Here is a 13,446-nt window from a genome sequence, read left to right as displayed (position 1 = left end):
TCGACCATAAATGGTAATTTTCTCTGCCCGTAAGTCTCTCTATAAACAGTAGAGTAGCTAAGGATCACCATATTGACTGCACTCACACACAAAAAAGGCATGTGTTTTCTTCCTGATCTAATTCCCACTCTTGCTGATCTCAATTATGCACCTCACTTATATTACTAAGCCCATAACCACTGTTGTATAATGTGGAATTTGCGTAAAATGATGATGACAGGGTTAGTGATAATTAAATAGGGATAAATAATATACGCACTGAGTGATTAACCTAGTATATTAATATAAGTGAACGCAAGGAAATCTTGATCAATAAAAGCTCGTGCGTTTTGTGACTGTTGGATTTCAAATACCTTTGAGTCACTGGAGTACCAACTTAAACACATCTTAGTTCGGATTACGTTCTGTTCCATTTCAAAATAAAAACAGACTATAAAAAAGCCAAAATAAAAATAGACTATAAAAAAGCAAACATCGGCAGCAGTCGTGTCGAAGTTCGAACCACCGTTCAATGCGTAGGCGACCAGTGTAGTGTCAAGAGTGGGAACGTCTAAGCTTACAGTTCGGCACCTTAGGGGCCAAACCTTGGGCTAGCGAGAGAGACAAGTATAGCTTGAACTCCCTAGCGTCAAATGTTGACTATAGTAAAGTCGAAGAATATATTATACACCCTTACGTTAGTTGTCAGTGTATATATGTATGTCAGTGTATGTGTATGCAATATATACGCGCATGACACTCGCACTGCAACAGAAAAGCTCTGAAATTCAGCGTGTATGCGCAAGTGATTTTTATGTTATTAATTAAAAATTAATTTATTCCTATAAATTAATGACAATAAAAGCAGTTATACTATAGATAACCCAGCAAACATTTCATTCAAAGATTTCTTATAGATGTTTTCCAGTCAGCAAATGTCAACCTAAAACACGTCTTTCAGATTTACGACATAGATGACGTCTTTTAGGTGGATATTTGCCACCTAGAATACAGCTACTAGAAATATTTAAATAAAATTTTTGCTGGAAATACAAGAAGATATAATAATACATCACATAATATTCATCATTTTACTTAACAAGTAAAGCTGGGTCTTATTTTGGAAAGATTACCATTGAATAAAGAGCAGTAGATTTATTGATAAGTAGAAATTTATAAGCTTGGTATTAATGATCGTCATATGTGGTATCAAATTTACTGACCAGAATAATGTACCTGTTCATCAATATCAAATATTTTTTTAATTTTCACGAACTGTGGGCCATCATCACCTACGTTACTAATGACAACTGTTCCTGGAGAATATATATATATATAAATATACATACATATGTACATACACAGACTACTAAAGTACGGGTGTTTAATATACTCTTTGGCTTCACTACAGTCAACATTTGAGGCTAGAGAGTTCAAGCTATACTTGTCTCTCGCTAGCACAAGATTTGGCCCCTGACGTGCCAAACTTTGAGTCTCGGCGATACTTTTATTCATGAAGATAAAAATCAATATGCAGTAATTAGAAGAAAAATTATAAAAATTTATTAAACAGATATTAAAATTTTACCATTTTATTTATTCATTTGTATTCACTTCATTTCTCGCATTACTTTTTATTTCTCTTTTTTCCAACCCAACTGTATATATCAATATATATTTGATTACTTAAAGTGCAGTAATAGTGTTGCACATACACGCTGGATTTCAGAGCTTTTCTGTTGCAGTGCGAGTGTCGTGCGCGTATATATTGCATACATATACACTGATATACATATATACACTGACAACTAAGGTACGGGTGTATAATATACTCTTCGACTTTACTATAGTCAACATTTGACGCTAGGGAGTTCAAGCTATACTTGTCTCTTTCGCTAGCCCAAAGTTTGGCCCCTGACGTGCCAAACTTTGAGCCTCAACTTCCCCACTCTTGACACTGTACAGCTCCCTTACGCATTGAACGGCGGTTGTACCAACTTCGACACGAGCGCTGCCAATGTTTGCTTTTTTATAGTTTATTTTTGTTTTGAAATGAAACAGCACGTAATCCGAACCAATATGTGTTTAAGTTGATACTGCAGTGACTCAAAGGTATGTGAAACCTAGCAGTCACAAAACGTACGAGCATTCATCTGTCTAGAATTTCCTTGCATGTGTATACGTCGTGAGTGGGATGGCAGACTGAAAGTGTACGTACACTATATGTGGATAAGCACCACGCAATCCATATAGATATATAATTGTATAGCGATTTATAATAGTAACAAGGGGATTTCAATAAGTACTATTTATTGACAGCATTCATTATGTAGTATGAAATGTCTACTTGACCGAAAGATCCACTCTAATAAACTTCTATTGTCAAATATTTATGCAGACGTTCCAACGTAAATTGAAAAAAAAACAAGCAAACCAGTATTTTAAGAAATCGATTAGCCTAAATCCAGTGTAATTTTTTACCTTATGAGAAAAACAGCAAAATCTTGAAATTATAAACAGTACTAGTACTTTCCTTGACTCTTTAATGATTGCAGATGTAACTTTTTTTTTTAAATACGAACTACCTTACGCTCGATTTTAGATTGATCCATTCCATAAAATATCGGCTTGGTGGGTTTTTTATAATTTTACCACAAAACAGGTATTTAGTAATGATAATTTACTAAAGTTGGTCAGGCAGTAAAGAACAATCCCGAATATTAAGCTGGACGCACTGAAATCTAAAAAAAATATAAATATTACAAAATAAAATGATTCCTTAACACAAAGCTGAATTGCTGAAACATAATTTTTAATTGTTCAGTAATTATTTATCACGAATCAGTGTATTAGAATAATAGACTTTTGGCGACTAACCGCAAAGCTAACACTTACTCTATTTTGTGAGTTCAAAATTGGTACAAATTTTTTATCGTTGAGTCCCAAGATTTTTCAAGTATATTTCTATGACTTAACTTTGCAAAAATTTTAATTTCCATGATTTAAAATTCTTAATTATACAAATTTTAAAAAGGATTAACTAGGAAACATTTATTATAATTACATTTATGTAATCTATACAATGTATATCATACAATGTACTGCGTACTAATAGCCATTAGGTTCTCTCTCTCTCTTTTTTCCTTACTTTTAGATAGATTTCTATAATAGATGTCCATGGCCGATAAAGGTCGCAGGTAACACTTTTTCCATCGAACGCGTTTGACCCCTGAGTGTGGTAAACAAAGGTATTTTGCTTAATTCATTTTGAATTACTTGTTAACAATTTTATTGACAAGTTGAAAAAAATTTTATTTGATATTTCTTGTTACATTTTTAACAAAAAACTATGGAGATACACACACACGTATACAATTTTCTATATGTATATATTTAAATAAATATGTCACTAGAATGTATAGCAAAGTTGCTAAAACCGTTGTAATCGCCAACCACGGCAACTACTCAACCGATCTTGCAGAAATTTTGCATGCTGATTCTTGACACTTACTAGATAGTTTTAGTACACTTTGAATTTTAAAAAAATCAATAACAATATCAATAAATAAGCTTAATGTTTTGTAAAAAAAAGCAAGCTCTTTACTTCAGTTTAGTAGGATGCGCTAGATGGTGTAAAAGTAAAATCGAAGCTACCTGCAATAGAAATAAGTAAGTCTGGTTATTGTATCCCCGAGCAAAGGGCAAAATACCACAGTCAAGTATTCTCCAAGCCCACTTTCCCGACTAACGATGAGCGGTTGGTTATCTGGGGAACGACCCGAAGATGAGATATTCTTTGGACGGCGCGGGCGTACCTTCCTCTAGCACGGTCTTCATACGCATAGACTCTGAGGGTAAGAGTCAAGCTACCCACAGCCAGCTCTCCATCATCAAGAATAACAATAAGGAATGGCTGGAAGTATCACCACTAGTCCTTTTCGCGCCATCATAAGTATTTACGTTCTCTACTCAACCGTTTATCTCATCGGTTCTTTTAAGGGCCACTTAACGTTAAACTACCTTGCCAACAAATACATTTTTACTACTATTCCCAGCAACGGTTAGTCGACTAAAATACTATATAAAGCCGGCCACTACTAAACCAAGTCAGTCGTTAACTGGCAGACGTCACGAGCAGATCTGTTCGTCACAAGGCTGGGAACTGCAGCGACAGACAACCCTCTAAAATCCTCTCGACTTTACGCATTCAACCAGGAATTACCGATCCTTTCCGAGGTCTGTGCTCGGCAAACCTAACAGCTATGAAGGGAAAATAAGCTTTAGCAAACGGGACAGTCTTCAAGGGAAAAGCATTACGAGCCAATCTTTCTACCTCAGATCATTAAAACAACTAAATCTGCAATAAAAAGGTGTTTTACGACACCAACATCTCCAGCGTAATACCAGAGGACGTTGGGAAAAAGCTCAACAAGTAGCTCCGACGCTTCAGACGTTATAGTTTTTCTCTCGTGTGGTGCTACGAAAACAGGCCAGAGAAAATCACCCTGAGGTAAAGAGGCAATCACGTTTTCTGGAAACTCAGTCATGAAAGAGTTTACTTAAAAAGTTTACCAGTCCTTTCTAGGGCTATCGGACGTCGAACTACCTTGCCAACAAATGTATCAGAATTTAACAAAGTTGCTAAAAAACTGCCTTTAGGGCTCATACAAGTCTTGAACATACCAAAAGTCGCAAGAGGGCAGATTGAAAAGAAAACTTCAAATGCATCTAATGTATACGATTTTAGACGTCAATAATTTGACGCAGAACATTTATCAAGGTTAAAGTAGCAGCATCAAAATCGAGAAATAAATAGTTTATTAAATAAGAGATCAGCTTTTCCCTATAACTTTCTTAGTAAACCCTCAAATCTTCTAGATTTTCAAGTAGGTAGGATATGTATTTGTATTTTAGTGGCGATAAAAAAATGTAGAGATTAAGCTCTAGAACTTAGTTGCTCTGGTAATAAAGTTGTGAGAATAGAAAAAAAAAAAATTTTCAATTATTTACTTCTTGTAAGTTTTAAATCTTTACAGCCTTAGAAAATAGTCGGGAAAAACTGCAAATCTAAGGCCCTTTCAGGCATTCTTATGGTATAAGGAACGCAAGGTACTTTTCAGCATAATTATATTTCTTCACTTTATACAGCTTATTATTCGACTAAATAAATTGTATAGATTTCGAACAAACACGTTTTTAAGAAGAAGTTTCTATGTTCTGAGAAGTGTCAGAAATAGATATAAAATTTTTAACTGAAAACTTTTCACATTACATGTCAACACGCTACGGTGTTCTATTTTGTAAATCTCGGGCAAAGCCCAGGCGGGGGAGCCGCTAGTATATAGAGGGCTCGGTAAAAAACAGAGCCAACTTAGATACTTGGTGAAAAAAGAGGTAACTCGAAATTCAGGTTGAAAAAGTAGTCAACTCAGATTTGGCTTAAAAAAGGAGCTAACTCAGATTTGGGTTGAAGAAGCAGCAAACTCAGGAGTAATTTTTTTTATCAAGTTGTGTCGAGGTAGCACTGAAATTCACAGTAAAGGTTTACCTATATAACCGAACACAGATTTTTTAATAATCTAATGTTTCAGGAAAGTAATTTGTTATTGTAATGGAGTGTACAATACTCATTAAATTGTATACTTCAAAATTTTGCTGTAATTATAGGAGGGAGAGAAAACGTTAAATAAATATGACAATAATGTTGTATGTGAACGCACATATACACAAATATATTTTTAAAAATATGCAATTTTTGTGTATGATACCTTATTACTTTTGCACAAGAATATCTCAGTTCTTATAAAATTATTATAAAATAGTATATTCATACTAAATTTAAAAAAAAGAAATCATTTGTAGTTGAAGTTCGTTGTTTTTTCAAGACGATGTTTCAAAACAAAAAAAAAAGTTAAAAATGTTTTAAATAACATTTAAAATTAATTACGTCTACATTAGATTATTGAAAAATTCTTGTTCATTTATATAGGTATACCTTTATTGTGAATATTAGGGCTTTCATGACAAAACTTCATGAACAAAAATAACTCCCGAGTTGGCTACTTCTTTAACCCGAATTTTGAGTTGGCTCCTTTTTCAAGCGAAATCTGAGTTGACTGCTTTTTCAACCCAAATTTCAATTTGGCTCCTTTTTTTCACCAAGTATCTGAGTTGGCTCTGTCTTTTACCGAGCCGACAAGATATATATCTTCCTATATTATGTAGTCATTTGTAAGGGACTGTCAACGTCTCCCCTCCTCGGTCCCCCACGCTAATAATAATCCTCTCTCAGCCTCCCCTCAAAACAAGGAAAAAATGTATTTATTTCAATGGAAAATTAACCCAAAAAAAACCCCCTAAGTGTCATGAATTACCTGCCCTCGGCCCTCCCTTACATTTTTTACTCACCCTCCTTAGCCGCTCCTCAGCTCCCTCTCAAAACAAGGGAAAATTGCATTTTTTTTAATGGAAAATTAACCCAACAAAATTTTTTATTGCCCCCCCCTCAGCCCTCCACGCCACCACTCGATTTGTTTTGTGCCTACTTGCCCCTCCTCATTCTCATTTACACTTTTCTAATCCACTCTCAGTCCCCCTCCCCCTCCCCTCAAAACCAAGCAAAATTGTTTTTCTTTTAATGTGAAATTAACCCAATTTTCGATTACCCCTACTCGTCCCACTCACTGCCACTCAATTTGTTTCAACGCCTGCTCACCCCCCCTCCTCATTCTTTTCTCACACTTTTTTACCTTCCCCTTAGCCTCCTCTCATAAGGAGTCAAAATATTCTTTATTTGCATGTGAGATTTATTAAATATCAATCTTGGTCAATGGTTTATCGAAACATTAATGTAATTTGGTATTTTTTGATCTATTTTTTCTGCACCGCCCATGAGGCAAATATTGTATCTATTTCTTCCACTTCACCTATGAGGCAAATAGACAGGCGCGTTGATTTTTTGTTGTTGTTATTATGTAAGCGTGTGTACGACATGATTTACGAAAGTGTAACTGTAAAATTTTATATCATGGTAAAACAATAACAACAGTAGAGATTATCACCAATCAGTCTTTTTGTGAAACCATAGAAATGTACCTTATATGAAAAATGACATTCATAATAAAATATATAAATCGAAAGTACTCCATGAAAAAATATTGTGACATAAACAGAGGTGGCAATTTGTAAGCATTAGCAATTTGCTAGTAGAATATAATAAGACAATAAAAAAAATTTTCAGAAAATACGATACTTTTTAAAAAAATTTTACATTATGTTACGTGTCTCTTTATTTTCCCATATATACAATAACAACTATAATGTATTTATCACATGTAAAAATATATGAGTAATATACTATATATTATATATATGTAGCACTTTTCTATGGTTACGTAAAAAGCAAATCAGCTTTCTGAACTACGGAGAGACAAAGCTGCAGATAATCAATACAAACAATGACGAAGTCAATTTATCTATAATTGAAAAATTTCATTCCAGAAAATATTTTTTATCTCATGTTCATTTTTGTTTTGCACGAAAATGTCATCCTTAGTTTTACATCTTGATAAGGCAACGCATAATTGACCATGTAAAAACATGGTTTCTTAAACTATTAAAGTCTTGTGGAAGTTGGTGATAGGAATTACCACATCATATATATATATATACTAAATACCACAGTTCCTAATACTATATACGTAGTCTATAGCCATTAGCATGTTGTAAGTATCATAAAAAAGTAAAGATACACTGCTTATTCCAATTGTTCGATTCGAAAGAATACAAACGACGTTTTCAGCAAAACTTGCTCATGATGTACATGAACGTATCTCATTGTACTGGCGCCCCCCATGCCATAAGAGTACAAGACCTACTCCTGAATGGTAATTAAAAGAGGATGTAAACTGGGGCCAAACTTGGCTGCCATGACGTCTACCTTTGCCTCAGCTTGGCACTTTACTTGGCCTACAGGGCTCATAATTAAATAAATAAAATGAAGTAGTTGTATAAAATCTCACAACTCTTATTTTGGGATAGAGTAAGTGGGGGGTTGGCACAATACGCGCAGGGGAGGCGAAGCCCCACTAGTGTATACATACCTAAGCCTCTAAATTTTTGAGTAAAAAATTCCTTAAGTTAAAATAAATGTTAATACGATTCTTAACTACATATTAATCATCTATTACTGCATTATTTTTAACATGCATAGGCTCAAATTTAACCAGCTAAGCAACCGCAGTATCAATTAACGCATTTACAAAACATAATCAGTTTTAGACTTTCGTGTATTGTCACTCATTAGTCTAGACAAATGAAGCCAAATGAGTGCGATGCCATAATTTGTGATATTTTAAATTTTTTGTTAAATCCATGGCATTTAGAAAATTTATGAAGATAATTTTCTCGTTTAAATAACGCAAGTATGATAGAAAAAAAAATGCTGTCCATTGAAATATCAAAAATTGTTATATTGATTCAACTTGGTTCGATTAGCGTGGCTTAATTATTGACGCAAAATAAGAGTCTAATAGCGACCATACGTTAATTATTACTAAAGTTGCCAAGCTGCAGATTTAAATATTTTTTCAATCCAAAAGTTAACATTTTAAGACAAATTTTGAGGTTAAGTGAGTTGTAAATGATGCAGTAACAGCTGATTAAAACGTAGTTAAAAATCATGAAAACATTTTTCAAAATTTAAGGAATTTTTTACTTAAAAGCCAATGGGGTTTTAGTGTGTACATCCTGATTAGTTTTTTGGTCAAAACGTACAAAGGAACATAAGCCAAAGCAAAATTACTTTTAATTTGTTATTAAAAATTAATTTTAACAAGCAATTGATAACGAATTGAGTTCCAGAGTACGTTTTTTACCTTTGACGCCTCTATTCTCACAAGGTGTTATTTATATTTTCTTATTTATTACTCATTCGTTTTTGAGTGTTGGACTTTATTTATTGCTATGATACGTTTATAGTCAAACTAATTTATTTACATACCAGAATGTTCTAGTGAATTCGAACGCTCAGATCTGCCAATTTTCTTCAGTAGCCACATCAAACAGGTCATATTGGTGAATCTTGACAAAATATATCTTAGTCTGTACTAGATAAATACCTTAATTCATCTGAAAAAAAATTTTTTTGTCAACTACTTCGAAAAACTTTACAATTTTTTTAAAGATGGCTACGTCTTTTTGAAATAAGATTACTTGTATTGTAAATAAATTGTGTAAATAGCTCGCAAATATGTATTGTACGGACATTAACTAACATTTGAAACCCCTATTTCTTTGATATCTACAATTATTTACGTATTAAGGCATCAAATTACTTGTGACGAAAGGTTTTGGTTTATACGTAAGAATTAAGAATTTGTAGAATAAATTACTAGCAGATAATATTCAAAAGTGCATCTAGTGGTAAAGGATAAGACATACTTTTATATCTCCTCCAATTCCTACGCTTTTTTTCCAGTTGTTATTCCTGTTAAAAGTGGATCAATGTATGTACATAGCATTACATTACTATAATTAAAAATATCAGTGAATCAACAAAATAAGTGACTGACCACTGCCAATTAGTTGACAAAAAGCTTTTTCAAACTCCATTCTGCTTTTTGTTTTGAAAAAAATGTAATATTTTCGTTATGTTTATGGATTGGTTTGATAAAAAAGCTAAAATTTGAATCGTTATTTTTATCCTGAAATTTTTTTTGCATTATACTCGAATAATCATATAGTTACATTGACAAGTACTTCTGCTAAAACTTAAACCACATGCTACACTATTATTCTCTCAAAAATACTTCCTACGTTATATCTAATTGGTCAAGATAAAGTCTGAAAAATAACACAAACATTTTTTAACATTTCTATTTACGTGATGAGGTCTTGTTCAGCTATCTCTTAAGAAAAAAAAACTTTTTACTTATTTAATTGTAAGAGAAAAACTTTTTCTCAAACACGCTGCATATAAAGCTACTTAAAAAAATGAAAATAAAAATAACATCAATTCTATCAATCTGAAAATTCTTACGACTATCATACTTTTGACGAAAAATGATGCCATCAATATACTTTATCTACTACAATTGTTTTAAAAATAATTTTTTTCAGCCAAAAAATTACTAAAAATTGTTATAATCTAAATAACATTAAATTAAAATTGTAAAAAAACCTTAATGACGTTATAACTGCTCATATACACACGCGCGCGCGCACACACCCACTCATGCACACACACCCACTTACGCACACACACATACACACACAAACGACAGACGGAGTGAAACACTTGAAAACAAATTTACTTTTATTTTAAACTTCATACAGACTCAGAACTTTTTCTATGAGAAAGCAATAATAATGACACAGAAATCGAAATTTGAAGTTAAAACAATTTTGATGTAACAAATTTTTTTTTAATAATTCGAAATAAAATAGAAACAAAAATTTTTTGTACAATTTTAATAAAAAAAAATAGCAAGTTTAGAATACTCAAATTTATAACGGATGAAAATTTATAATATAGTTACAAAATTTTGGAGCATTAAAATATTCCAAAAAAATTTTATATGACTCATCACTAATACGAGCAGTAGGGCTATATTTGAATCTGAAAAAAATGTTCGAGCTAGAAGCACTAATAAACTAAAAAATAATTGCGAGAAAATATCAAAAGAGTAATGTAGTTATTTGTTTTGCCAAAAGTGTTGGGCATTATATTAATGCTTTATGTAGTGGACTTATTGAATTATATTTATTAGAAAAATTATTTAAAACATACATAAAAAAAAAAAAAAAAAAAAAAAAAAAAAATGAGAATACTTGAGAAAATTATGCAATATTTTAAAAACTAATTGGAATTGCTAATTCAAGTAAATATAAAGAAAATTTTTATATGAAAGCTGCGTGGTATTACATATTTACAGCGTATTGCATAAGTACATGTAATGGTACTACAAGTGCTGAATTCATTCACAATAAATAATGAGCATCTCACTTTATCGATTAAAGATTGTACGTACGTTTTTAATAACTGAAGCAATAAATAGACTCGTTAAATTTTTTAATTTTATTTCAAAAATAATGAGGTTTGCACCAAATATATTCTTAATCAATGACTTAAAGAGGCCTCTTTTTTAGCTTTTCAAATAAAGTTTAAATGCTTGAAAAGCAACTGTGGTTTATGGAAGAGTACAAGATCTTAGTTCATCTATTTTAGTGATACAAAAAAATTAGAGCTCTGTCGTCAACATAATAAGTTTACCATTGTTACTTTCTAATGTGATCCTTTTTCTGCTCCTAGACTCTCTCGCAACACAAAAAATGATTGCAATTTTCTTGCCCATTATTAACTAGAAATTTTCTTTCGCAATTAGTCAAGTAAGCTTGCCTTTTAAGCTACTTTTAGATTATGGCTTAAAATTAAATTTTTTTTATATTAGGTTGTGTTAGTGGTCTCTCTACTCAACCCAATTTCTTTACCAAAATCAATGGGTATATTTATGAAATTATTTAGAACACTTTCATGAGCATTATAAAAGATTACGTCTACGAGTGTGTGCCAGTTCATATATTATTTGTTAAATACATTATATCAAGATAAATTAGTTAAGGCTCGACATAGAAGTAAATAATGAGCCACAGAGATATGCGTAAAGAAGGAAATAAATGTATAAAGGCTTATACTCAAATAATAAGATTAAAAAACAAACAAAAAATAACAGAGTTTAAGACTCGCAAGTAAACAAACCCTGAATATGAAGGCATACACAATAGGAGTAAAAATCTCATATAATACGGATAATACTAAAGCAAATACTTATTAAGAAATGGTCATGAATACTATAGTAGAATTGTTAAAATTCTTAGCACAATAACCTAATTCATAGTTTTTCACATTACCATGAAATTATGTTGTAAAAAACATATACAAACAGACCGCCGGTGGAACTTAACTTCAAAAATTATCAAAGTAATAATGTGTAACCTTTTCCTGGCCATTTACTTATTTTAATCTTAAATACCTATTGTGATGTATACCTAAATAATAAATTTACGGCTTCAATTTTGTTACGTAATTTTTCATCTCGTTATACGACAAGTCAGAAAACAAAACTATTTTTTTAATTATGAATAAATTCTTTTAATTTCCTGATTCAAAGTAAAGATCTCAATAAGCTAGTATAAGTATCATTAATAAACTATGAAGAAAAAATCTAAGATGGTTGCGACAAAGCTGCCGATAATTTTTGGTATGAGTCAATGAATGACCACATAAAAATTGTTAATTTTAGATTTTTTTATCGTACTTTCTCACTACCCTCTTATTGGATAAATTATGTATTTATAAAATTACAATTTTTTTAATTTTCTTCCACATCTACTACGCTTTTCCGCAATAACCTAAGGTATTAATTAAGGTAGAAGGAGGTTATGCTTGGCTACTCTAATAACTTGGGTTGTTTGAAATCCCTATGCCCGAACTAAAAATTAGGTTTTGAAACAGGAGTTAAAACACCTTGGGATCAGTTAACACAATGTCTTAGGTAAAGTTAGCTTTAGTTAGCTTATAACAATCGTTTAAAATAATGAGAGGATCACTTAGGAAAGTGTAGGTCTTCGAAGTCTTAAGTGGACAAATCTCTTTTCTTTTCCTTATAGTTCTACCATAATGAGCCTACGAAATAAGTAGAAAGGATAGCTTCCATTTAAATTTATGAAAAGCCATTTTTTTTGTTTTCGTAACAGAAATATACATTGGAGTTTAGAGAAAAAAAAAAAAAAAAAAAATTAGTCATTTGTCCTAAAAATTGTTTGTATGTCCTATTGGCCAAAAATCAGCGTTTTTAACGTTTCATTCATCTCCTTACGCTTCTGTTATCTAATTTTCATTAAAAATTCAAGTGCAAACTTGAAGAGTTAACTTAAAAAGAAAATTGTTTTGAAATCAGTTTAATGTAAACACAACAACAAATTTTTTTCTATTGTTGCAACGCTCTTTTAACTATTTTTTTGTCAATGGTGAGTAAAATTTTATTTCTGCATCTTATAGAACAGAAACAAATACGACTTTAATTTTTTTTTTTTTATCTAAAAATCAACATATAATCACCTATAATATTTCTCAAATGTTTTCAAAAGATTTCTAAATCTAATCAAAAAATTAATATTAGTATTGAATTTCACATAGGACAATACGTTAAAAAAAAATACATTTTACTTGATAAAAAATACCAAATACTTTTACATACTACAACAATGTGTATACCTAGTCCATCTTCCTATCCAAAACAAATCAATTTATTCACATTAAAAACGTTTCCAAGGAAATTTCATCCTCTTTTAGTATTATTTACATACTTTATTGCATTTTTAGCAATCACAAGACAAACATTATCGATGTAAAAAACATTTGTTACAACTTTAGCTAATAATTAGAACGTGTCAGAGCTTCCACCT

At 31.5% G+C, this 13,446-nt stretch overlaps 1 protein-coding gene across 6 annotated transcripts in view; it reads right to left on the bottom strand.

Moving 5' to 3' along the window:
• msn (serine/threonine-protein kinase msn) overlaps positions 1-13,446 on the bottom strand; it is a 176,994-nt gene that overhangs the window by 68,927 nt on the left and 94,621 nt on the right. For all 6 annotated transcript variants that reach the window (XM_089593638.1, XM_014359017.3, XM_014359016.3 and 3 more), the window contains one exon: positions 8,981-9,108. The gene's annotated coding sequence lies outside the window, so the exon portion shown is untranslated. The remainder of the gene's footprint in view (positions 1-8,980; positions 9,109-13,446) is intronic.

Source organism: Copidosoma floridanum, unplaced genomic scaffold (assembly GCF_036245765.1).
Source record: "Copidosoma floridanum isolate Cflo_tuat_1 unplaced genomic scaffold, Cflo_Japanese_pri ptg000020l, whole genome shotgun sequence".
Lineage (NCBI taxonomy): Eukaryota > Metazoa > Arthropoda > Insecta > Hymenoptera > Encyrtidae > Copidosoma > Copidosoma floridanum.
The sequence above is the reverse complement of the archived record's forward strand: the minus strand, read 5'-3'. Positions and strand labels throughout refer to the sequence as shown.